The sequence below is a fragment of the Rattus norvegicus genome, chromosome 18 (genome assembly GCF_021556685.1).
Source record: "Rattus norvegicus strain SHRSP/BbbUtx chromosome 18, alternate assembly SHRSP_T2T, whole genome shotgun sequence".
In the NCBI taxonomy this organism is placed as follows: domain Eukaryota; kingdom Metazoa; phylum Chordata; class Mammalia; order Rodentia; family Muridae; genus Rattus; species Rattus norvegicus.
In genome coordinates, this window is record NC_141551.1 from 11,800,619 (window position 1) to 11,827,702 (window position 27,084).

At 41.1% G+C, this 27,084-nt stretch overlaps 1 pseudogene; it reads left to right on the forward strand.

Moving 5' to 3' along the window:
• Nucleotides 1-5,096: 5,096 nt before the first annotated feature.
• Rpl3-ps1 (ribosomal protein L3, pseudogene 1) lies at nucleotides 5,097-6,414 on the forward strand (annotated as a pseudogene).
• Nucleotides 6,415-27,084: the final 20,670 nt, after the last annotated feature.

The window sequence follows — 27,084 nt, forward strand, 5'->3', positions numbered from 1 at the left end:
TGTGTGTGTGTGTGTGTGTGGTGTGGAGGGATGCTATTATGTTAAAAATGAGGTTCTGTTTCCCAAAAATGAGTATCTGAAACTAAACCATTTGCATTAAGAAGAGATGTAATGAAAAGAATCAAATCAGGTCCTTCTGCAGGTTGTCGTGTCCTAGGATCTGAAGGATGAGTCACCACACTGGAGACCCAAGGAGTTAGGGTATAATTAGACTCAGAATTCTGGAATGTGTTGATGGTGTAATATCAGTGGGAATGCTTGGAGACTGAAGACCTAGGAAAAACTGTTGTTTGAGTTTGAGTCCAGGGGCAAAAGGAAACCCCACTCACTGTTCTAATTGAAAGGCAGGAGGCAAGGGTCATCCTCTTGCTCTATCCCTGCCTGCAATTAAATAAGGTTTCTCCACCTATGGGGACTTGATCTTTCAATTCAAGGATAAGTTCATCCAGAAAAAAATACCTCTCATACACACAAAATAATATTTACCAAATCTCTGGGCACTCCATAGCCCAGTCAAGTTGACGAACTCTCTGATATCATCAACTTTAAGCTGATTCCTCATTAATCTTTAACGTTTGCATGACAACACTTTACATACCAATATAATTTAACTGTTAAATGACAAAATGATTCTAGACATGTGCAAATATAGCAGCAACACTTTTAAAGGTGACCTTTCATCATTTCTGGTGGGGTGAAATTAGTTTCCATTCTCACTGATCATATTTTTGGTAGGGATTGAAGAATTAATTTGATAAGCTTTGTTTTGGGGTGGTGGTAGTAGTATGTGTTTGTGTGCATGTGTGTGTGTGTGTGTGTGTGTGTGTGTGTGTGTGTGTGTGTGTGTGTGTGTGTGTGTGTTTTCTGCTGGTCCAAAGCCTTGGAGTAAAATGAGTGCTTTGGTACTGGCATGGTGGTTCCAGGAAAGCACAAAGTAAAAAAGAAAAGATCATGCTATTTATTTTAGGGATAAAGTTGAAGTTGAATTTTCTACTTGAGCATGCAATAAAAACAGTTCAATGAGAAAACTTACTTAAAAACAATTTCTTCAATCTCTTTCAATTGAGGTCAGAATTCACACACACACACACACACACACACACACACACACACACACACACACACACGGGAATGCCTTTAAGTTACATGAGAGGATGTGAAAGCCAATTACACTCTAAAGGCAACTTTAGGATCTTTTCCCAGTTCACATCCCGGTGTCCATCTCAGCCATTTGGCTGCATGAGACACCTAGGTGACTCGAAGCTATTTGTTCAAGGGCCAGAGTTATTTACACTCCTGTAAATCCAGAGAGTTGAATCTAAACATCCTGATTGTGGATTCTTTTTCTTTTCCAAAGACATAATTGAATAGTTTTGTATATTGCTCAAGCAAAACAACAGGATCTACTGTTTAAACAAACATTTGGGGCAGAGAGTCCACACTCCAGAGAGCTGGCACACCGGCATAGAAGAGGGTCTTTTATTTATGTATCTCTGTGTTGGCGCATGTGCCTACATACTAGCACACATGTGGGGTTCAGATGACAATTTAAAAAGTTGTTTTCTTCTTCCTGGTGAATCCCAGGAATTGAACTTTGGTCCTCAGGCTTAGAAACAGGAACCTTTCCTTGCTGAGCCATTCTATGGCCATAGAAAATTTTCTAAATATTAGTTTTGAAACTTATTTTTAGACCTATTTTAAAAGTTACAGAAAGAGATTCTCTGGTCTCTAATTTTGATATGGTCATGTTTGTCAAACAGCTCACCGACCTTAAACAACAGATCAGAGGTTTGTTTCTCAGTGGTTTCTGTCTGTTGTTAAACAACAAATATATCATTAACAGACACATCATAAGGGTCGACAGAGATCTTAGTACAGGGTTTGAAAATTATTTCAAAGGAGGCCTGAAGAGTTTTGATAGGATATGTTGTCCAGGTATATTTGTGTATGAACCCAACCAGTTCCTGAAAGAAGAATAAGTATGAAATATCTTTTAAACATTTTTCCCAATAATGTCACGGTATTAACACTACTTTACATTTATTTTAGTTTTAACTGCATTTATTTTTATTTGTTGTAGCACTAGGAATCAAACCCAGAGCCTTGCATATACTATTTATTAACACTATTCTAAAAGTGAATTTTTCTCTTAGTGCCCATTTGAAATGTTAAAATTCTGTGACAGTCAGGGACAGGTGAATTTCTGTGCAGTTGAGACTAAATTCTTTAATCGTCATTAGAGCAAACCAGGACAATTGTGTCAATGTCTTTATACTTGTTTCAATTACAATAATAAAGGAAAGAAATAGTAAGAGGTGATATAAGGATACTCTGTAGCATGCACTCCATGACTGCCACATCACTCTCATACAGAGAACACATTTTAATGAAAAGAAAAATGTATCAATGTGCGTTGAAAAGATAAACATGCCTGTGTTCAGAAATAGATTCCTGAATGAGTAGTTATGTGGAGTAAAGCCTTTATTCTATTTTGGAGAAGGATAAACATACACACACACACACACACACACACACACACACACACACACAAATGTAGACATATGACTTGTGCCTCTAGACACTTGAGTATGGGAGGGAACCTGGCTGGTTGCTTAGGCGAGGGCAGTAGAGTGGAAACTCCACCTAAGCTCAAACTAACTCTTCTCAAAGGTGAAGCCAAAGTCACTGGGGACGCTGGAGAAAGCCAACAGGCTTTTCCAGTCAGGAGCTGACTCTGCGTTTCCCGACTCTTAGCTAGACCAGTATGTCGACAGCAACAGCACAGGATTCTAAATCCATGAAGCTATGAACACTCACCTAATGATTGTCTGAAGCTTTGTCAGTCACCTCAAAACTCAGGAAAGAAGGTGAAGAGAGAGAGAAAGGAGAAGGGAGAGAGAGGAGAGTAGACTAATATTTGAGCTCAAAAATTAAAATGTCAGAACATGCAAGCTTCTGTGACTGTGATAACGTTAATAAATGATATGAACAATCAAAAATAAACTATTGTAGGTCAAATAACTATGTAAGAGAAATCTGAAAATTATTTTAAGAATATAGTTAATACAGAGGTAAAATAAAAATCTCTTAGTAAAGAAAGAAATCACAAAACTAGACAAGGCCAAAACAGAGGTATATATACTCAATTCCAAATTTGTTTACAGATGATGAAAATTGAAAACTCAATAGAGGATTTAGTCTATATTGAATGCAAAGAAAGAGGCCATCAAATTAAAATATAAGATCACACTTTTACTTGAATGAAATACGAAAGGGTATAATATTCTATACATGACAGAATAGCTAAGAACCAAGAAGACCACCAGAAATCCCACAATTCAGTAAATTTCTGGAGTAAGAATTACCTAAGAATTTTTCATAATTGAAAAGATATGAATGCTATTGCTAACTGATAAATATGCATATTCATTTCTGAACTTATTTTTACAGATTGCTTCAAAACACAAGAAAGTACTATGTGAAAATTTAAAGTTGTATTTGAAGCTATATGAAGACTGTATTGGGAATGTCATAGTCGTTATATATAATATTGTATTCAAAGCAGTGTTTAAATCGATGGCTTTGGGGTGAAAAATTCTAAACCATTACTTAGTTCAATGTAGTAGCAAGCAAAAGCCTTAGTATTTCAGTTTTTAATCTTTTCTGTATAATCAATCCATATCATCATTGCTGTGAATTCAACTCCAAATACATTTAAAATCTGGGCAGGCTTATATTATTTCAGGTAATTATTGCAGGTAATTAGCTTGCCATCTTTTAAGGATATGTCTCCAATGTTGAGTATAAATCTGAAAGTCAAAATAAAAATAGATATTATAATAAATAATATGTATTTTTGAAAAAAATATTACTTTGACCCTAGTGCTCTCAATGAACCATCAAGACTAAGGTCATTTTCTTTGCCTTCCTTCATCAAACTTGGCTTCAGTTAAAAACAACACTAATTATGTTAATCAATTGTAAAGTGTTTATGATTCTACAATCCTATAGAATAGCAAGAGAAAGAATATTAGAATTTATAGAACTATGGGCATTGAGATATCTTTTAAAAAAATAAATAAAATTTTGTCAACAAAATACAATTAGTTTGGTACACTACCTAGCAAAAATCATACTGTGAAAATAACAAAAAAAAGTCCAGGCAATATTGACGATTTAAGCAATAATGTTTGTAAAAATAAAATATTTTTAGATGGTGTGATAATGAACACTGACAGTCTCATGTCTTTATATAATTAACTATATTTAATTACCCTGTGACAGATGATCATGTGAACCATGCTTACTTTGTCCTGCCCTTTGAAACAAAGGATTTTCATTATAATAATAAAAGCACAGGCTTTGAAGATTCTTTGAATTTTATATCTAAAACTTGAGCTGGAATAAAGCTAAAAGTAAAAATGGATTAATCCCTCAAATAAAGAAAGCTTAACTAGGAAGTTGGTTATTCAAACAAGAGTTGCTCAGTTGTCCATCAGAGGACCATAAGACTAAAGAGATTCATAACAATAAGGTCTATTATTCAAGACCAGGGGGACCATCAGGAGACAAAGATATTTCGAGTATCCACTGGAAGATAAACCAAAGATGACTATGTAGCTAAGATCATAAAAATGACCTGCCTGGTGGGTATTACAGCCAAGGGAAAAGAATTCCTAGAGAATCCTGGGAGCTAAGAGAGCAGGAGACATAACCTAATCTCTTCCCCTCGCTCTACCTCTCCTCCTTCCCCTCCCCCTCTCTCCCTCTCCCTACTTCCCTTCTTCCTTCCCTCCATTCCTCTCCTCTTTCCTCCTTCCTTCCCTCCCTCTCTCCCTCTCTCCCTCCTACTTCTTTCCCATATTCCTCAATGCCTCTTATTGATTATAGTACTCCAGAAGCTAGAGAACAGGAATGTATAAATGTAGCTGTTATGATGAGAGGTCAAGAAAAGAGCGAGTAATACGTATCTTACCGAAAGCAAGTGACTTAATATCTTTGAATGAGCACCATTATGCAGTGCTCTTATAGTGAACATTAAATGAATATATGCTAAAGTGTATATTCATGCTCTGTCGGAGGCGTGTGGCGGCAATATGTCTCATAGGAAATTCTCAGCTCCTAGGCATGGGTCCCTGGGCTTCTTGCCTCTGAAGTGCAGCAGCTGGCATCATGGGAAAGTGAAGAGTTTCCCTAAGGATGACCATTCCAAGCCTGTTCACCTCACAGCCTTTCTAGGTTACAAGGCTGGCATGACCCATACATTGTCTGGGAAGTTGACCGACCAGGACCTAGGTGAGCAAGAAAAACGTCATGGAGGCTGTGACCATTGTGGAAACCCCACCCATGGTGGTTGTGGGCACTGTGTGATATGTAGAAACCCCATGAGGCCTCTGGACCTACAAGACTGTATTTGCTGAGCACATCAGCAATAAGTGTAAAAGGCATTTCTATAAGAACTGGCACCAATCTAAGAAGGCTTTTACCAAATACTGTAAGAAATGGCGAGGTGACACAGGCAAGAAGCAGCTGGGGAAGGACTTCAACAGCGTGAAGAAGTACTGCCAGGTCATCCGCATAATTGCTCACACTCAGATGCGTCTGCTTCCTCTGCTCCAGAAGAAGGCACACTTGATGGAGATCCAGGTGACTGGGGGCACTGTGGCTGAGAAGCTAGACTGGGCCTGAGAGAGGCTGGAGCAGCAGGTTCCTGTGAACCAGATGTTTGGGCAGGATGAGATGATTGACATCATCGGCTTGACAAAAGGCAAAGGCTACAAAGAGGTGATCAGTCATTGGCATACGAAGAAACTGCCCGAAAGACCCATCGAGATCTGCACAAAGTTTCCTGTATTGGAGCTTGGCACCCTGCCGGTGTAGCCTTCTCTGTGGCTCGGCTGTCATCACCGAACAGAGATTAACAAGAAGATTTACAAGATTGGTCAAGGTTACCTCATCAAGGACGGTAAACTGATCAAGAACAACGCATCTATCAAGGACGGTAAACTGATCAAGAACAATGCATCTACTGACTATGACCTGTCTGACAAGAGCATCAACCCACTGGTTGGCTTTGTCCATTTTGGTGAGGTGACCAATGACTTCATCATGCTCAAAGGCTGTGTGGTGGGAACCAAGAAGAGAGTGCTTGCTCTTCGGAAGTCCTTGCTGGTCCAGACCACACGTCGGGATCTAGAGAAGATTGAACTGAAGTTCATTGACAACACCTTCAAATTCGGACATGGTCACCTCCAGACCATGGAGGAGAAGAAAGCTTTCATGGGACCACTCGAGAAAGATGGCATTGCCAAGGAGGAAGGTGCTTGATGTCAGGAGTACTTTATGCAGCTGGTGGGGTCTCATCAATAAAATGTTTCCAGTAAAAAAAGTGTATATTCATACCAAGAAGTGATGGATACCTGACACTCAGTTATATATTTTCAGAATAGCTTTTAAATTCCCCAACTATTTCTTAAAAGTTGATTTTTTTACTGTTTATGATTTTTTGATGCTTTTTAAAATTATGGCTTGAAGTTACAAAATAGCCTCTGTCTTCTCTCCTTATATCAAACTTTCTTTTCTCTTAAATTCAAACACCCTCAGTGAGCTAGTACTAAGAATTTCATTAGTATATGATATTTACAAATTCTACTTCCTTTTGAGGAAGAAAATTGAAAACAAATAGAAAAGTTGAGTTCTGTCCTATTTTGCTTCTCATTTGTTCATGATGCTTTAGGTGTTAATTAAAACTGTGTTTTTCATCCCTCCCTATAACCTACTTTCTACATGAAATAAACATTATCATCATCATTTAAGAAGTAAGTGTATTTAAAGAGATGGCTCATCAATTAAGAACACTTACTGCTTTGAAGAGGATCCAATTTCCTGGTACCCAAATCTAGTGGCTCACAACTTTCTGTAACTCCAGGTCCAAGGAAATCCCATGCCCTTTCCTGGGTTTTGCAGGCATGCATGGGTACACTCACAACACAGACAGGAAGTCAGACAGGTAGACAGACACACACACACACACACACACACACACACACAAATAAATAAAACCAAAAATAAATCTAAAGGACAGGAAGGAAGGAAAACAATAAAATAAAAACAACAATTAAAAAAAAGAGGTAAAACAATTTCCTTGTTGTGGCAATCCAGCAGAACCTGGTGTTGAAATCAAGGTTTACTTAAGCTTCAGCCTTATCATTTGGACATTTATATTGTCTGTGCTTTCTACTGACTCACTATTGCATTTCAGTAATCATTTCAACTGTTTCACAATCTAGTCCATTCTTTCCACAAATAACCATTAAAGACTATGTGGCCAGTAGTCTATGCACTGGAATCTACAATTTAGCAAGTGAGAGACAATAAAACTGTACAGTTCTTGTCTATTTTCTAATAAATTACCACTGCCTTTGCAAGTCAAACAACACACATTTATTATCACAGCTACTGTGGGTCATGAGTGGAACATGAAACTCTGCTTAGGTCTTGTATAGATGCCATCAACTATGAATAAAGCTTGGGTCACTACCTGAGATTCGTACCTCTTCCAAGTAATTAGTTCTTTGCGATTGTTGAACTTTTGGATTTTTGTTCAGCCACCAGAAGCCACCCACAGTTGCTTGTCATGTAAGCTTCTTCAGAGGAAACTTTCAAAGCTTAACAGATTGTTATTTCAAAGCCAGCAAAAAGTAAAGACCTAGTTAATTTTTTTTGTAATGTGTCCTAATCCAGTGACGTCCTACTGCCTTTGCTGCTGTAATCTGTGAAAGTGATAGGCAACCGCCATTGCTATCAGACATTGGTTAGGAACAATTGACAGATCCCTTCTATATCCAAGGAGGACTTTGCACAAAGCGTGACTATCAGAACACAAAACTATGTAAGTACAGAGTAGCATATGCTCTGTCTGCATAAAGTGGAGCAAGAGTAATACTCGTTAGAAACGAGTGATCTGTGAGTAATGGACACGGAATGTTATAGTATGACCAGGGTCCTTGAGGAAGTGACGCCTAACTAGCTATGATGATCTCAAGGGTGGCTGGAAGACAGTCGAAGTCCAGGAAAATGATATGAAGTCAGACTGGTAGGAAGAAGCTGGTTCACAAAAGGATTTATTTGTGCATGTACATGTTTCTGCTTCATACTAATACTGTGAGGGCTGGTAGAAATCCCCAGTAGACGAATGACCAAACTTGCCATTAAGCCAGGTGACTGAGTTCAATCACTCAAAACACACACAGTAGAAGGAGAGAACAAACGCTCAGAAGTTGACCTCTGATCTCTAACTGCATTGTGGCTCATTTTCCCTCCCATTCTAAATAAATAAATAAAGTTAATTTTAAAATTAAAAAAAACAATACATTAAATACTATGAAGATGTAATCTGGTTAAATATTTTGAAGGATCACTCCAATTGCTATATTAAAAATTGCTCAGAGACTTGGCAATAGGAGTAAGAAGACTGTAGAAGACTTCCATAGAATGGTCTGAGGCATAAGAGATAAGGCTTTGGAATGGTGTAACAGTGGTTGAAAACGAGATGAGGATAACAGCAGTTAGATTTGCTGTTCTGTTAGACACTAAGCAAGGAATAGAGAAATGCAAGAAAAGCACCTTCACCTTTGTTCTTACTAGTTTGTAAAAGATTATCTGCATCCAAGTAATTACTCTCTGGTGTTAATCTAATTAAGATACATCAAATTCTCCGAATGATGCTCTATAGTGAAGGAATTCTACACTCTATAGCCCATATGCAGCCTTTCGGTGTTGAATAATGTCTGACAAGATCACACATCACCCTTGTTTTTTATCCAGAGTCATTGTCTTACAGACTTTGTTTATAGATTTAGAAAATGCTAAATTAACATCTGTGTCACTACCATTTGGAGTAGGAAATACAATGGTTTCCTTAATGTGGTAACTCTTAATTAAGTTAGCATATTTTCCTCTGTTCTCTTAAAGTGATCATTTACATGAAAATCAAGTCAAGTTTGATTTGTTTTGAGGCTAAATCACTTGAAGGTTTTAGTATCCACAATCCTCTTAACATGTATCCAATGGCCAAAATGAAGTCCTGCCTATAAATGATGGTAGGGGAATGTGTTCATTCTTTGATTCAGAGATAATTACACAAATCACAGAAAGTAGTTCCAATTTACTGACATTTCAAGTGTGAGCCACCACTTTCTGTAGCATAGTGTGATGGCCACAGCTCATAACAACCTGCTCTAAATCATAAAAATTACTAGAAGAGGCTCGAAGATTTTGAACACAAAGTAATGAGCAGATGGAAACATTAATCACCCTGGCTGATCACTATACTACATTAAAAAAAAAACTACCACATTGTATGCCCACAAACATTTGTAATTAAAATAACTCTCATTTAAAATAAGAAATAAATAAAAACTAGGAAATAAAACCATTAAGAAAAACAGAGATCAAATAAATGACACCTACTACTCTACTTTGAAAGTTCAGGTTTCACACGTGAGTGACATTGTGCAGTGTTTGCCTTCCTGTGACTGGTTTATTTTACTTAGCCAGGTGTCCCCCAGGTTCATGTACACTGTAAAAGTAGAAAAAAAATCCCTTCTTTTTAATGGCTAAAGAATACACACACACACTCACACACACACACACACATACACACACACAGAGACACACACAGACACACACAGACACAGACACACACAGACACAGACACACAGACACACACACAGACACACACACACAGAGACACACCCACAGACACACACACAGACACACACAGACACAGACACACACAGAGACACACAGAGACACAGACACACAGAGACACACACACAGACACACACATAGACACAGACACACACAGACACAGACACACACAGAGACACACACAGACACACACAGAGACACATACACAGACACACACATAGACACAGACACACAGACACACACAGACACAGACACACAGACACACAGAGAGACACACAGAGACACACACACAGAGAGACACACCCACAGACACACACACACACAGACACAGACACACACAGACACAGACACACAGACACACACAGAGACACACAGAGACACAGACACACAGAGACACACACACAGACACACACATAGACACAGACACACACAGACACAGACACACACAGAGACACACACACAGACACACACAGAGACACATACACAGACACACACATAGACACAGACACACAGACACACACATAGACACAGACACACAGACACACACATAGACACACACACACTTCATTTACTTTTCATCTGTTAGCAGCTTTCATTTCTTTATCTCGTGTTAGAAATAACAAAGTAACAAACATGAAAGTGTAGACATTTCTTTGCAATTCTGTGTCATCCATATATATATTTAGTAGCAAGGCCGCTGCTGGATCACTTGGCAGTTTTACTACTTATTTCTTCATTCATTCATTTGTTTATTTCAGACAAAGTCTTACTAGGTAACCCAGTCTAGCTTTAAACTTGGGTAATCCTCCGACCTCAGCCTCTCAAGTGCTGGGATTCCAGCCAAATGCCACCACATGAGCTCTAATCTTTTAAATTTTATTAGGTTTATTTATTTGGGTGGGGAAGTGTACATAGAGAGGACAAAGGACGACTTTTGAGAGATGGTTCTCTCTTTCTACTATGTGGTTCCAGGCATATTGCCTGAGCTATCAGAATTTGTCCTAACTGCCTGAACTCATTTAGCCAGATCACCAGGTCTGTTTTATATTCTGTAAGAGCCTCCATTGTCTTCTGATATGGCTAAAACTCCCCATATTTCCACTCACAGTGTGTAGGTGGTCTTACCAACACTAATTTAGTGTTTTGATGATAGCCATTCTAAGAAATGTGAGGTGGCGTCTCAGTGATGCTCGCTGTCTTGATGGTGACCATTTTGGCCTTTTTATATAATCATTATCTGCTCAAATGTCTTCTTTTAAGAAATATCTATCCAAATCTTCTGCCCATTATTTAAGATTGGGCAATTACTGTTGACCAGGAGTAATCCTTTGTTCCTTTTCAAACAAGATACCAGAATTAGCATAAAAACAGTCAAGTTTTCAAAAAAGACTTGTGAATGCTTATTAATAATCCAAAATAGCTAATGTATTCATATAAATAAAATACTCATTTTAGCTTGTCGTTATCTTGGCATCCCCTATAGTGTGTGTCTCTCTCTGTCTCTCTCTCTCTCTCTGTCTCTGTCTCTCTCTCTTTGTGTGTGTGTGTATTTGTGTGTGTGTCTATCTGTCTGTCTCTCTCTTTCTGTGTGTGTGTATGTGTGTGTCTCTTTCTCTTTCTCTGTGTGTGTGTTTGTGTTTGTGTGTGTATGTGTTTCTGTCTGTCTGTCTGTCTCTCTGTGTGTGTGTGTGTGTGTGTGTGTGTGTGTGTGTGTGTGTGTCCGTCCTAGACTTGGATTTTACTTCTATTCTGAACCATATTTTAAGTTTTTACTCATCTAGTTCATTTGAGTATTCAAGTGGGACTCCACACTAAGGCTCACATAAACAGCGAGCTGGGTCTTGCCTTTGGCCTAAGGGCAACTACATCCCTTGCTTTTTCAAGACTGCTGACTGAAAGTACACCTCCCAGAGCACACCCTTGGCTCTTCAAAACATTAGCATGAGCATTGACATCTAATTTTCATCAGGGTTTTCTTAAACCTTGATTTGGGTTCTTTCTATCTCTTTAATGGATATCTTATATATATATATGATTTGATCAAGAAACTCACCCTGGAGAAATATATAGGAACATATACACACATATATAATTAATGTGCAACACTTCTGCAGAGAGAAGTAAAAATGTCAAAACTTCTACCTCACTTCACACTATTGCTGAACTTCCCAGGTCTATCTTCCCAAGACCTGTCCATACCTAACAATTTTTCTGCCACAGATGGTCCCATTTCTCTGAATACTCATCATTTTTCATACTATTATAAGGAGAATTGATAGAATCTTGAAGGTGTTATTCATATAGAAGATGAAAATATATCTGCCTTTATTTTTGAGTATTTATAAATTATTTTTAAAAAGGAGCAGGGCACCCAGCCTGGATAGGACTGCACAGGGACAGAGTTGACCTTGACCATGGAGTGTGCCCATTCACCTTTTTAGTCGTGCCAGGAATCACACTCATCTGGTTCTATCCAGTCTCTCAAGGGAAGGTCCACATGTCTCCAGAACCTGAAGCCCAGGTTCTGAAACTCCCTGATGGAGAAGAAAAATGCATCTAACCATGCATCCTGAGCCTCAGTGAGACAGTCACTCCTCTTTAGTTAAGTCCTCAAATACTGTAAAATTATATTTTATTTTGTCCTGTGAGATTGTTGTCCTAGATTTCATTTATCCATTTATTCAGCCAGCATGTGCTTTTGGAATAGCTAGACCTACAGATATGGGTGAAGGACTGGAGGGAAATTGATGTCTGAGATGGGCTTTGCTCCAGCCAAACTCACCATCGGCTGGGTCTTTCCTTCTATAGTATGTATAGAATGAAATACATACCAGAGCATGTTCTAAGTTCTTGGACAAAGCGCAGAACCAGCCACAAAACATGCACATGTCACTTTGGGAATTCATGTGTCATAAAGAAAGGAAGTTAGTATAAAGTGATGACTGTGGACATGTTTTTTGTTTGTTGTTTGTTTGGGGGGGTGGTTTACGGTTTTGTTTTGTTACTTTACAGATTAAACCAAGTGTTGATGATATTCAGGCAAAATCCTGAATGATTAAAAAAGTGAGGCAAGCATGTTGGTAAAAATCAGGAAGACAACCTTATGGTTGACAGAAGATAGTCTTGAATTATTTCCTTTCAAATATCACCATACTGTCCAGCTCATGTAAACATTTTTGAACTATAATATTGGAAAACACATATTAATTTAGCACCAGGGCCTCACGCATGCTGTACAAGAGCTCTGCCAATGAGGTACATCCCCAGGCTGCAGTGTTCCAAGTTAAAGCTATGTGCCATTAGACAGAAAGCACACAGTCAGCAGAACACTCTTGGTACACTAAGATACTAATGAGTTTGATAGCTCAGACTTTTCTCTGCCAGAACTCATATATCTGCCATCCTGAAGTCTTAAGGAGAAGAGAAAACAATTCAAGCATCAGTAGCCTAAGATGTTTCTTGGGGAGGAGTTCCCATATTTCTCTGTACTGATATCTTCGTGGCTCTCTGGGTAGACTGTCTTCCTTTCTCCAGCAACCCACACATGTTCCTCTCTTATGCTGACTCTCCTAACTTCTAGCTCCATATCATCTCATTTTTAGGTTAGTTCTCATTTTAATGAAATCTTTTACTAACTTAAAAAAAGACATCAGGAAAAATGGTTAAGACATCGAGTATCTAACCATGGCATCCTTATACTGAACTGAAAGTTTATTTAAGAGCAGAACTCAGGGTACACAGTCATTTTACCATGAGCGTTTAAAATTATTCTTCTTCTGTGTTCTAGCTTTCAGAGTTGCTGTGAAGTTTATGGCATTTGTATTTAGGAATGAGCTAATGAGATGTAGCTCCTTGGTAGAGTCTACAAGTCCCTGTAAAGAGAGAGATCTTGAAGAGAAGTTCACTATGCATGGACTTTGGATATTAGACAAATTAAATTGTGGCAAGTCTGAAGCTCTCAGATCTAAGGTAGTTACCTCACTCTGAGATAGACAGTGAGGATACAAACCCTAGGCTTTATGGAATTTTAACCATGGGCCATATTCCCAACACAGAAGATCTAGATTTAAACCCATTCAGATGGGTAGGTCTACTGAGTCCCCGTCACTATACCCTTCAAGCCTCAGAATGGTTTCCAGATAGTGTCGATTTTAATATTCCCTCCAGCAGATGTTTGGACCTCAGTATTGTTTTCAGAAAGTTTTCAGAACTAAGAAGCTGAGTTCCTGACTCCTGTGTAAGGTGCCCATATTGTCTGCTGTAACCAAGGGCGGTGAGGTAGATCTGTGATCTGACTCCTGTCCCTGTTAAGCTCGAGTTACATGAACTCTGTGGGAAGCCAGGAATAGGAAGGTCCTATAGATGCATAAGCCTGGGAAATTCTTCAGGTAAGGCTGGAAATTTCTAAGGCTTCTGTGAACTTCTTGGTCTTCTGGATCTAGCCAAGAGTCAAGTTTTAGCACACGAGCTTTGTCCCACTCATGGCTAATAAAAGGAAAATTGTTCATGCTCAGAAACCAGCAGGCTGGGGGCAACGCGGAAGTGACCTGGGTTGTCTAGCAGCAAGTCCATGCAGTTAGCTTCAGGGTCTTCTCTGGAGAATATTTAAACCCTTATTTATCTACTACACTTTAAAAGACTATTTGTCCATTTATTCCTTTAAAGCTGGTTCTTATTATGTAAATTTGAATGTAAATAAAATAAAAATGGAAGCTTCTGAGAAGCCAGCGGAGCCTGCCATTGTGTCCATGGGCTGATCCCACTTGCTACGCATAAAACAAGCTAGACCTCCTTAGCGATTACCCCTCTGAAAGCCAGACTTGCATTCCTCCTTATCGGGCTATGTGCCTTGCACTCTTAATGTCTAACTACAGTAGCTCATGCTTCTTCTACTTACCTATTGGACATGCTTACATTCAATAGGAGCTGGTCTTAGGAGTAAAGAATCAAATGAAAACACTTAGATCGTCTCAACAACAGCCATGACTAATAGCACAGATAAGATAGAAGGCCAGCGTCATAGATATGAATTAGCGCTGCATCGTAGGGGAAGGGTGTGTGTGTGCATGTGCGTGCAGGCACACACATGTTCTCTGTCTTTAGAAAGAATTAGCACATATAACTGCACACGTGAAATAAAGGCAGGCCCTAAACAAATGTAATCAGGTAAAGGTTAGGGTTTCCAGACAATTTGCTATTCTCAATAGCACAAACGAATTCGGACAGCTCTAAGTATATTTTTGGAGTGTTTCCATGGAACCCCTTGTGTGCCCAATCCATGGCCCACAGGTTGCATGAGACCAAGAACAGATATGAAGAAGCCAAGCATACACATCATAAACTGAAACATTAGGAAGGTGCTGTTGTCCTTCGAGCTCTCCTGTACGGTTCTCAGTCAGGAACCTGGCAGATGGCAGTGTTGCTACAGGGGCAAAAGGCTTGGCCTCCAACTACGCAGAATGCTGAAGAGGGAATATTCCTCATCTCATTGAGCCTTGATCACCCCCACACACATCGAAATAGATGCCATTTTCACAAATACAAGACAGGATTCTCCATTTCCCCCCTGACCATCTCACCAGTGTGGAGGTGCATTATCATATGTAGGCGAGGGTTCCTGAGCGTCTCTGGTGCTGTGAATCACATAGTCAGACGATGTCAGAGCAGTGTGACAGGAGCCTCAGTCCGAAAAAAGGCAGACACAGTGACTGCAATAAACATCAGGTATCACAAACAATAAATTATTTTTCTACTTAACAACTCTTGGCATCCAATAATATTAACTTTCACAGAAGCACCCCAACAGCCCATGGGAGAGTACCCTAGCTTCTTAACAGAGTACGCATAGGCTGAGAAGGAAAAACATGCCCAACAGCTGCTGGTGAGTAGAAGCAAGGAGGCCTGGGAGCCAGGCGTGCACTCACAGAAAAGCCCGAGTGACCAATAAAACCTCTGAGGCCTCCACTTCACTGATATCAGAGAAATTCTCATTTGAAACACAAATAAGACAAAAGAATGCTTTGCCCTCAAATTAATAAGTAAAGGGGATTTGTCCTTGGTTCGTGGTATGAAGGGTCTGTAGATGCAGGCACATTCCCCTCTATTCCTCTGAAAGACGCTGAGCAGCGTGGGCTGGACCTAGGTGTCAGAGGTCCATGGAAAGAATTACTGTGTGGTTTATAAAGTGTCCCATATAAAATCTGCTGTTATAGTGTGTGTGTGTGTGTGTGTGTGTGTGTGTGTGTGTGTGTGTGTGTGTGTGCATTTTAGAAGAATGCTGATATAGTCTGTGTGCATTTTAGAGGGATACTGCTTCTGCAGAAACATGGCCATATCTTTGCAGAGAAACTGCTTTTTAATCATTACATGTCTATTAAAGTTGTATTCAAGTCGTAGGAATTGAGGAAATTTGAGGATTCTATTATCAACCATTGATTTTTACTTTTAGGTAGATTTACCTTGGTAATCTCCATGACCTTGAATCAGCCTCAGCATCATCAGCAATATTTCCATCAAATGTAAAGAAAAATGATTTTTTTCAAAGTAAAACCAAAGTTTTCACATTTTATGGAGTAAAGCACAGCATAACACCAGCTATGTGATATACGAGAAATTGTAAGTGATTTTTATCATCTAATCCCTTCCGAGCAGATAAGTCGGTTAATTTTTCTGAACTTGTAATCAGCAATATCAGATATGATGTTTAAAAGTACATTCTATCCACATTACAGTTTTATTAACATTTTTCTTAATGGCGTAACAGCCCTTTTCACGGGCTTCTCCAGTACAGAACTGTAATTATTCACAGCACATTCGGCTCTGACACAGGCAGGCAAAGAACAGATCCATATTTCCTCAGCGTCCTTTATGCAGACGTGTGTCCCCAGCATCTCAGACACAATCACACAGAAATCTCCTAAAGGCAGCAGCAGCACGTTGCAAGCTGGTGTTCTCGGTCTCTGCAGACAGCTTCTCTCATTTATGAAGTCTGATTTCACAGCAGGCGAGAGAGGCTGTCAACAAGACAAGCATCACTGACTGAGTGTCAAGTGTCCCAGCGTCTCACCTAATGGCAGAATTTCTGGGGTTCCTAAGCTGTGGCAGATATTTACAGACATGTGCAGTTCAGTTCGATACTCTTGTCGAGGCCCCTGATGCCTGTGAGGACTTCCCTGGGCTCCCTCATTCTCCTAAACACAAACGTTAAGTCAGAATGTGCCTGGTGTCCATCCCTACTTCCTCTTTGAAACATTTAATGAGAGGAAAATAATTTAAATGTCATCTTTTCTATAAATTTTTCACAATATTGATTAAACCCTAGTGCTAAATACTAGGATCTTGATCACCAAAACTAAGAGTGGCCCTGTGAATCGGAAACAAATCCTAACTTGAATACATTTAAATAAATTTAAATAGCGATTCTTCCATTCTTCCCTCACCCACTTCTTCTGCATTTGGTTCTCTTCACAACATGGCTTCCATAAAGCCATGGTGTCTTCTAATCTGCCAATCAAGTCCTGCATGTTCATGTCCTTTAAAATCACAATGCACTAGCCCGTCTTGTGGCTGCTATTACTGACCTCAAAGGGAAATGACCTAATCACGGTGTACTCACTTCTGTGATGGTGACCACAGTGTACTCATTTCTCTGATGGTGACCACCGTGTACTCACTACTGTGATGGTGACCACAGTGACCACAGTGTGTACTCACTTCTGTGATGGTGACCACAGTGACCACAGTGTGTACTCACTTCTGTGATGGTGACCACAGTGTACTCACTTTTATGATGGTGACCATAGTGTGTACTCACTACTGTGATGGTGACCACAGTGTGTGTACTCACTTCTGTGATGGTGACCACAGTGACCACAGTGTGTACTCACTTCTGTGACGGTGACCACAGTGTGTACTCACTTCTGTGATGGTGACCACAATGACCACAGTGTACTCACTACTGTGATGGTGACCACAGTGTGTACTCACTACTGTGATGGTGACCACAGTGTGTACTCACTACTGTGATGGTGACCACAGTGTGTACTCACTTCTGTGATGGTGACCACAGTGTGTACTCACTTCTGTGATGGTGACCACAGTGTGTACTCACTTCTGTGATGGTGACCACAGTGTGTACTCACTTCTGTGATGGTGACCACAGTGACCACAGTGTACTCACTACTGTGACAGCCATCATTGTCATCCCTGATTCAAGACCTTACCTGAAATCAAATTCCTCTTAAGGAAGTGTATTCAGAATGTCTGGGACAAGTGAAACAGGTACTTCATGTTGTCCAAACAAACCATCTAAATATCCCTGCACTCACAGCATTCTGAGAACCCAGACTTCAGTTCCTCACTGCCCCCTTTTCTAGGTTGTCCACAGCTGAGCAGCTGTCCCTGAGCTGACGTGTGTGGCCCCACAGCTTATGGGTCCTCACCACATATCCCACAACCAAAGTGCACAGAGCCAAATTCTGGAATTTTTGATGACCTCCAAACTAAATTTTAACACCCAGTTGTCATCATGTATGTAACAAATATGACTTCCATTTCCTGGGAGGACATTATAGCTGCTTGTGACACAGCTTCGGAGACAGGGCACTTCATGCACACACATCTTGGAAGTCAGAAAACCAATCCACAGTTGCTCATGCGTTTCAGCTCAGAGAAAGGCTCCATGATGCAGGCAGCACATACAGCGTTCTGGAATTATATTTTAAAGCTTTTCCCTGCAAGGATTTTTCTTTTCTCCATTGCATCTCATTCATCCCATTTCTTTGCTCCCCTTTTCTAAATATTACCTCCCTCTCTCCTCCCTCTTCCCTCCCTTCTTGCTTCCTTTCCTTCTTTCTATGTATTTAGCTTTTGCCATGTCTGCTCTGTCAGCTTAGCAGATATTGGAGATTCTCCTGGTGTAGTTCCCAAGTCTGGGTGCGAACTATAACTGCTCCGCCATAACTGGATGAGAAGTCACAGAAGCATCAGTAACCCAGACCCCATATCTGGACATCTGTAGCCGACTGTGTGGCACTGAAGTCACAATTCACCCAAATAACTACGCAGACAACAGAACACAGAGACAAGTTCTGTGTGATTGATTTATCCATTAAAAACGGAAATTAACCAAATCACTCATCTAATATCTGATTTTTTTATTTTTCACACTTGAGGCTTATACATTTAAAACTTAAAAAAAAAAAGTCCTCCCTTTTATATAAACAAATCACCACAATCACGGAAGCGGATTTTAGACAAGGGTGTGTGGGAAGGAAGCCACCTGCTAGGTTCTAGTCTGCAGGATGACTATGAAGAATGGAAGGCTTAAGGAAAAGACGACGATGTGAAAGACATGGGACACGGTAGCGTAAACAGAAGCAGGCCTGGCTGGTACGGTGTGGGAAAGCCAAAAAGAATGGCGGAACCGGAAGCTCGGGTTTGAGAAACACTGGAAGGACCTACGTAATCAATTATTGCCCCAGAGAAAAACTGAGTGACGTGGGCAAATGGGAGAAAGCAAAGGAGAGAGAATTAGGTTTATAATGTTGAAAACAACCCTAAGGTAAGAGAATGACCTAAAAACTAGAGGGAAAATGTTCGCTGAGGCTATAACCTCGAGAAAGAAGCAGAATGTTTAGCTGGACAGGAGGGTTGGTCTGAGATCATCTGCCAAGTGGAGAAGCCTTAGAGTCCACAGACAGGAAGTCCCAGATTGCTGAGAGGATCCGGGCGCTGACACAAACCAGGTCAAGTAAACAATGAGCCCCAGCAAACGCATTTTACAGTGTGCCTGAAAGGACAACACAAAACTCAATCATCACTGACGCGGAGATGCATTCATCTCCAAACACCACTTCTTTTAGCTCATCGCAGTCTTGCAGGGTATGATCATCAGTGACCCGTGCCCAGCAGCAAAGGAGTCCCCGGTGCTCAAACGCAGAACTGCGCAGCCGTCCGCGGACAGCACAGAATTGTGTGTTCAGCCACCTGGAAATGTTCAAGCTTGCATTGAAGCTGAGCTTCTGTGTGTCCTGATCCCTCCTTTGAAATAAAAGGAATCCACTCAGTTCTTTTCCAATGGAAAAAGAGAGAGAGGAGAGGCAGAGCTTCCCCAAGCGTGCTTTCCTTATTCGTTGACCAGAGGTTTATCAGGCTGGGATCACCAAAGGTATCACCCCTCCATTACCCAGTCTCAAGCTCCCCATTAGAATGACTCAGCTCTGTGCACTTCCAGGACAAGTGGGGCAAGAGGACAATGGAAACTTAGTTCCCACCACTTGTGGGTAATGGTCTGTTGTCTTAAGCATGTCACCACACTTGACCTGGGTGAGTCAGCCTGTGCTGTCAAAGAAATTCCACTCCCACAGTCAGTCCAGCAGCCAGAGACAGGAAGCATGTGCTTACCACCAGGTTCTCCGGTGACTGCTGGCTACCAAACGTGACTGTGTTCTTCACACTCTAGGAAGCCATGCTTAGAATTACTCTTCAGGAGAGAGAGGAGTCCCACAGGTACTCGTAGGCACAGTCTTGAGCTTATTAGCCCTAAAATATGTTTGCTGGCCCACTCCCTGAGCAGTTCTAAGATGGCCCCAAACATTCTTTATAAAAGCAAATTATGTGAGGTCTGTCCCTAAGTTTGTATGTCCATTCATGTGTGTGCATGTGTACATATGTGTTTGGTGGCTTTGTCTATGTAGGCACACCTGCACATGAATGTGCCTGTAAGTCAACCTCTAGTATTATTTTAATTTATTTTATTTCATTTTTGAGACAAGGTCTCCTCGTTTAGCAAGTAGGCAAGCCCGGCTGGAATCTACCAGCCCTAGGAATCTACCTGTCTCTCCCTCAGCACTGGACAAGAGAGAGAGGGAGAGACAAAGACAGAAAAAACAGAGGGAGAAAGAGACAGACAGAAAGGCAGAGAGAGAGAGAGAGAGAGAGAGAGAGAGAGAGAGAGAGAGAGAGAGAGAGTTAGCTGATGGTAACTGGTAAGTACACTTGAAGTTTACCTCTGGTCTACACACACACACACACATGCACATGCACACTCACACACACGTGCGCACACACACTCACATACAGAGTCACCCTCATACATATGTTTGTCCATACACAAACACACAATTATAACAAAATAAAGCAGGAGAAGACAGTTTTCTGTAGGAAATGAGTTGGTGATGGACTTGGAATGTGGAGCTGGGGCCTCAGAGAAATGGTATACAGAGACGCTTTACAGTAAGGCAGAGTTTTCAAGAAGAAAGGGGGAGAAGAAATGGATGTCAGTGAAGGAATGACACAAGCCCTCAATCTGGGGGAGGAAGTATGCTTTTGAGGTCTGTACAAGTAGAAAAGGCTAGAGAAGGGCCAGACCTAGCTGCTGCTGAGTGATTGTGGGAAGTCGGGGCGTGGTCTTGGGATCACGTGGCCGCTCAGAGAGCCTGGTGGGTAAGAAGTGAACTGAGTCGGAAACAGATAAATAGATGTGCAGAATACATTTCAGGAAAATTTCCAAATGACAAAAACTGTACTTATTATGCCTAAATCCTGAAGTAAAATCTAACTGCAGACTCGGAAGACAAGTTTAACATGCATAGTGAGTATTCAGAGAATTCCCTCCTGATCGTTATCCCTGTCTAATGAGTAGATGTTGGTTGCTGGCTTTCTCTCATTTTCTAGGTGAGAAAAATAGATATGTGATTATTTAAATGGTGTGTGTGTGTGTGTGTGTGTGTGTGTGTGTGTGTGTGTGTGTGTGTTTGCAGGAAACAAGAGCAGATGGTCCAGTCAACAATGATTTCCAGCGTGCTCCACAGCTGTAATCAAACTTTTTCACATAGCTTTCTCTTTGTCTACCAGACTTTGGATATGCGGCACACTTTTCCGCCAGACATTAGTTTCTAGTATGATAATGTCATTCAGTGACTTCAAGACATACTTTTACATCGTGGAAAGAGGGCAAATTCTGGAAATAAATTAGTGACGGTAAAACTTTTTTAAAGAAAGAAAATCTAGGAGGTTTTCATTTCCACAATTTGCCACTAAAATGTTTTCGAAATCAAGGAACTCAAAGTCACTACAAGAAACATAGCTTTCAGCCATACACTGTAACCTCATCAGCTTCCAGTATTGGCCAGATGATTATTAGTTGAAACAATAGGCCGAGGCTCTATGGATGCCGGTGGAAACACTTGTCGCTAATCGCACTTGTGAAATAAATAGCAACACCTGGGTTGTGCCTCCCTCTCCCTCAAAGCTATGTGTAAAACTATTCCCCACAAAGAGATGCAGAGGGCCTGACCCCTTGATCACAATTCTAAAAACGAATGAATGGCCCATATCTATGTCACATGGCTACATACAGTACCACAACTTGGGAGTACTGGTGTATAAAAGAAAGTCAGTATATACTCCAGTGTTTCCATGGAAATTTTTAACTTAATAAAAATTATGTAAGAAAGCTATATCTTTTGAATTTTTGAATGATTTTATTTTATGTGTATGAGTTCCCCTGTACATGTACCATGTGCATGTTTAATGACTGGATCTCCTGACACTGGAATTACAGATGACTATGAACTCCCATGTGGGTGCTGGTCCACTGAAGAGCAGCTTATATTTATGCTGCTCTTACCTGCTGAGCCATCAGTCCAGCCCTCAAGATTTATTTATTGTAAAATAGGCCATCTTTTCTGGGTATTTATGTGGTGTTTTAGTTCAAATTGAAAACTTAAAAAAAAAAGTCTCTCAAGGAAAAGGCATCCTGAATGAATACCAAACAGGTCCAATATTTCTGAGTTGTGTATTTCTATATTTTTACAAAGCCCAGTTTGTGTGATAAAATATATCTCAACGGTATGGCTGACTGAACCAGGACAACACCAATGGATACACCAAGCAAAGGGGAAACCTCGGGGCTCTCAATTCCAGACAAAGAACTCCAGACAACTAAGGACTGCAGAGAGAAAGAATTAGGTTATTAGAATAAACACTCTAACGGGTTCTCCAATACAATGTGGTCAGTCCTGAAGTCATATTCAAACGAGCAACTCCAAATGGAGTCACCACGCTGAATTTATGTGCGCTTACATAGAGAGAGATAAAGATACATAGAGCAATTATAATCAAAGAAAAAGGAGGCCATCAATTTGACAGGGAGTCAGAGGAAACATGGGTGGGACTGGAGGAAGGAAAGAGAAGTGGAAAAATGTAATTAGATTTTACTTATAATTTAAAAATTTTTACTTAAAATTTTAAGACTTCACTTGAGATTTAAAAGTTGTACATGAAAAATTATAAAAAATAATAGTTAAATATAAAGTAAAAATTTATCAAACTTTTAAAGTGGCTTTTAAAAATTCCACACAGTATTAATCAACTATACTTCCTGTGAATATCTACATGTTCTGGAGTCCTTGGACATTTAATTGACATAGTTGTGTTCTCTCTTGCTCACTGGCTTTTCCAGTTCCAAGCCTGTGTTTTAAGCATTTTTTCAATCAGGGCAAATTAATAAATCCCCCTATTCATGGACACCTGCTGATTCAGAATGAGTCCTTTCTAATTGTTTTGAGCGCTCATGGGTGTTCACTGTGGCTCTTGGCCAAACATGCAGCCATCAGAGAAAATTGTCCTTCCACACCCTACTGAGCACAGAGTCAAAGAATAATTCTTTCGGTGATCAGCATCACCAAATAGGACTTTTTGCTTAGTGTGTGTTTTTAGATGAAGAGCTGTTTGTTGACTAAAGTCAACACAGTTTTCACCCAGTAAAATATCAGATGCCGTTGTGCTTTTTAGTCTGCACAGATAGCATCTTTACTGGAATTTATGACCCTCATTAGCAAGCTTTAAAATCCCAATTTGTGTTATTTCCTACATGAAGTTCTTTTTTTCCCTCCCGTCTCTGTCTCTTTTATCTCTACCCTTGCAAAATGAATATATATTTTTCTATAGACTCTTACTGTTCTTCATCACAGGTTAGCTCTTTCTTTTGTAGATAAATATTCATACTACAGTTTAGAAAGAATTCTAATGTCATGGCACAAAACTTCTTGCATAGTTTATTGCCATTCTGGACCTAGAACTGGGTATTGTCTTTGGCCTGGAAGATGGCTTGAACTTCCCCGAATGCCTGGAGGAAGCTTCTGTGTGGGAGATCTGTTCGATTTAGAAGAATGGGATAGGTTGGGTCCTCATGACAAGAAAATGGAATGTTTTCACAAGCAAGCCAATACTGTAGAGTAAGATGGGGAGCTTTTTCTACAGCGCCCATATCATAAACACCAGGAAGCCCCATGCTGCTGTTGGTGGTTAGTCAGGATGCCACTCATCTCAGGAGAGATCCCAACAGGGCTAAGTGAGGAACACCCCATCGAAGGTCCATAGTCACTGCTGAGGCTAGAGATTTCATCATGTGGCTTGTGCAAGAAGGGTGCATTTCCCCCCCTTATTTTATACATATGGGTGTTCTGCCTGCATTCATGTATGTGTACCACATGCATGCAGTACCTAAGATGGCCACAAGAAGTCAGATTCCTTGGGACTGGAGTTACAGATGGTTGTGAGCCACTATGTGGGTGCTGGGAGTTGAACCCAGGTTCTCTGGGAAAGCATCCAGTGCTCTTAAGCACTGACCCATCTCTCCGGCTCCTCTGCCACAGGATTCTGTCTACTTTGTTCAGTACTGAGGACCAAAGGAAGTGCTGGTGTCCTGCCAGTGACCAGCAAGCCAGTGCTTAGAGGCAGAACCTCAACGAACAATCCCAAGAAAACGGCTTTAGGGAATTAACCAGAGGCGGGAGTCTGAAAACATCCCTATCTTCTGCAAGGCTGTAAGAGTGCAAAGGGAATGGCCGTAGGTACTTCCTGTGACGTGGCGGTAAGCTAAAACGTAAGACACAGAGCGAGCTGTTTACATCCCCTTGGAGGATGCACACAATGCTGCTGCCTAAGTGCCTGCTCACACCTACCAGCCAACGTCTAGATCAGAAAAATAAGGAACTCCCGGCCCCCATTTTCGGAGGATCCCCCACCTTTTATGAAAGGTCAGTTAAAAACCTGCCAGCTGTTTGCAGACCTCAGACCTCATCAGGGAAGTTCTGTTGTTCCGTGGAAGGCACTTAATACAGAATGTTACAATTGGTCAAATAGGGAGGATAAGTAAATGTCAGTGGACTGCTGGCCACCAGTGGGATGTCCACATCACATTTATCACACTCTTGTCCCACTAAGACAGCAGCCCTGTGATGGAAGAAGGTCCAGAGAAGACTGTAAGAAGTTAAAGAGGACAGGGTTGAGATATTGTCTTCTGCGCAGGACAGGAATGCGCTATTCACATGCTAGCAATAGCTGCGGCTTCCTGCATAAGATCAAGAGAGTCAACACTGAAGCTTGAAGGAGTGAGGGGCTCACGAGCTTCTATCCCTAACTGAGGAGCCCTGGACTGTAGATGGCTGGAAGACGGAATAGTTGTTTTTCCTTAAGGGTGTGGCCCTTGGTAGATTGAACAACCCCTACTGGGTGGCCCACAGTGCACAAAACGTACACCTTGGGTTAAAAGAGAAAGAAGTCTTCCTGGTTGCTGCCGCCTCGGAGAGCTCGTAGGCAGCACCCCTCAAGCAAACTTGAGCCTTGGGACCACAGGTAAGACCAACTTTTCGGCTGCAAGAGACCTGCCTGGTGAACTCAGGACACACAGAGGCAAAATTCCTCTAGGACCGGGCACTTCCTGTGTTTACCGGGAGTCCCAAACCCGTGGACCCCGGCCCTCAGCAGCTCTCTGCTCCCAGACCCCGTGGGAGAGAGACCCCACCGCCTGGTCATGTGGGCACTCCTGAGGCTGCAGAGCAGAAAAGACCACCAACACTGACTACCCCTGCCCACATCCCTGGCCCAAGAGGAAAATGTATACGGCCTCTGGGTTCCCAAGGAGGAGGGCCCAAGAGCAGCAGGACCGCTGCGTCTGAGACACTGCCAGAACCAGAAGGGATCTACCGGATAAACAGTTCTCTGCACCCAAATCCCGTGGGAGGGAGAGCTAAACCTACAGAGAGGCAGACACGCCTGGGAAACCAGAAGAGACTGCACTCTGCACACATCTCGGACGCCAGAGGAAAACACCAAACGCCATCTGAAACCCTGGTGCACTGAAGCTCCCGGAAACGGCGGCACAGATCTTCCTGGTTGCTGCCGCCACAGAGAGCTCGTGGGCAGCACCCCACGAGAAAACTTGAGCCTCAGGACCACAAGTAACACCAACTTTTCTGCTGCAAGTGACCTGCCTTGTAAACTCAAGACACAGGCCCACAGGAACAGCTGAAGACCTGTAGAGAGGAAAAACTACACGCCCGAAAGCAGAACACTCTGTCCCCATAACAGGCTGAAAGAAAACAGGAAAACAGGCCTACACCACTTCTGACACACAGGCTTATAGGACAGTCTAGCCACTGTCAGAAATAGCAGAACAAAGTAACACTAGAGATAATCTGATGGCGAGAGGCAAGCGCAGGAACCCAAGCAACAGAAACCAAGACTACATGGCATCATCAGAGCCCAATTCTCCCACCAAAACAAACATGGAATATCCAAACACACCAGAAAAGCAAGATCTAGTTTTAAACTCATATTTGATCATGATGCTGGAGGACTTCAAGAAAGACTTGAAGAACTCCCTTAGAGAAACACAGGAAAACATTAATAAACAAGTAGAAGCCTACAGAGAGGAATCGAAAAAATCCCTGAAAGAATTCCAGGAAAACACAATCAAACAGTTGAAGGAATTAAAAATGGAAATAGAAGCAATCAAGAAAGAACACATGGAAACAACCCTGGATATAGAAAACCAAAAGAAGAGACAAGGAGCTGTAGATACAAGCTTCACCAACAGAATACAAGAGATGGAAGAGAGAGACTCAGGAGCAGAAGATTCCATAGAAATCATTGACTCAACTGTCAAAGATAATGTAAAGCGGAAAAAGCTACTGGTCCAAAACATACAGGAAATCCAGGACTCAATGAGAAGATCAAACCTAAGGATAATAGGTATAGAAGAGAGTAAAGACTCCCAGCTCAAAGGACCAGTAAATATCTTCAACAAAATCATAGAAGAAAACTTCCCTAACCTAAAAAAAGAGATACCCATAGGCATACAAGAAGCCTACAGAACTCCAAATAGATTGGACCAGAAAAGAAACACCTTCTGTCACATAATAGTCAAAACACCAAACGCACAAAATAAAGAAAGAATATTAAAAGCAGTAAGGGAAAAAGGTCAAGTAACATATAAAGGCAGACCTATCAGAATCACATCAGACTTTTCTCCAGAAATTATGAAGGCCAGAAGATCCTGGACTGATGTCATACAGACCCTAAGAG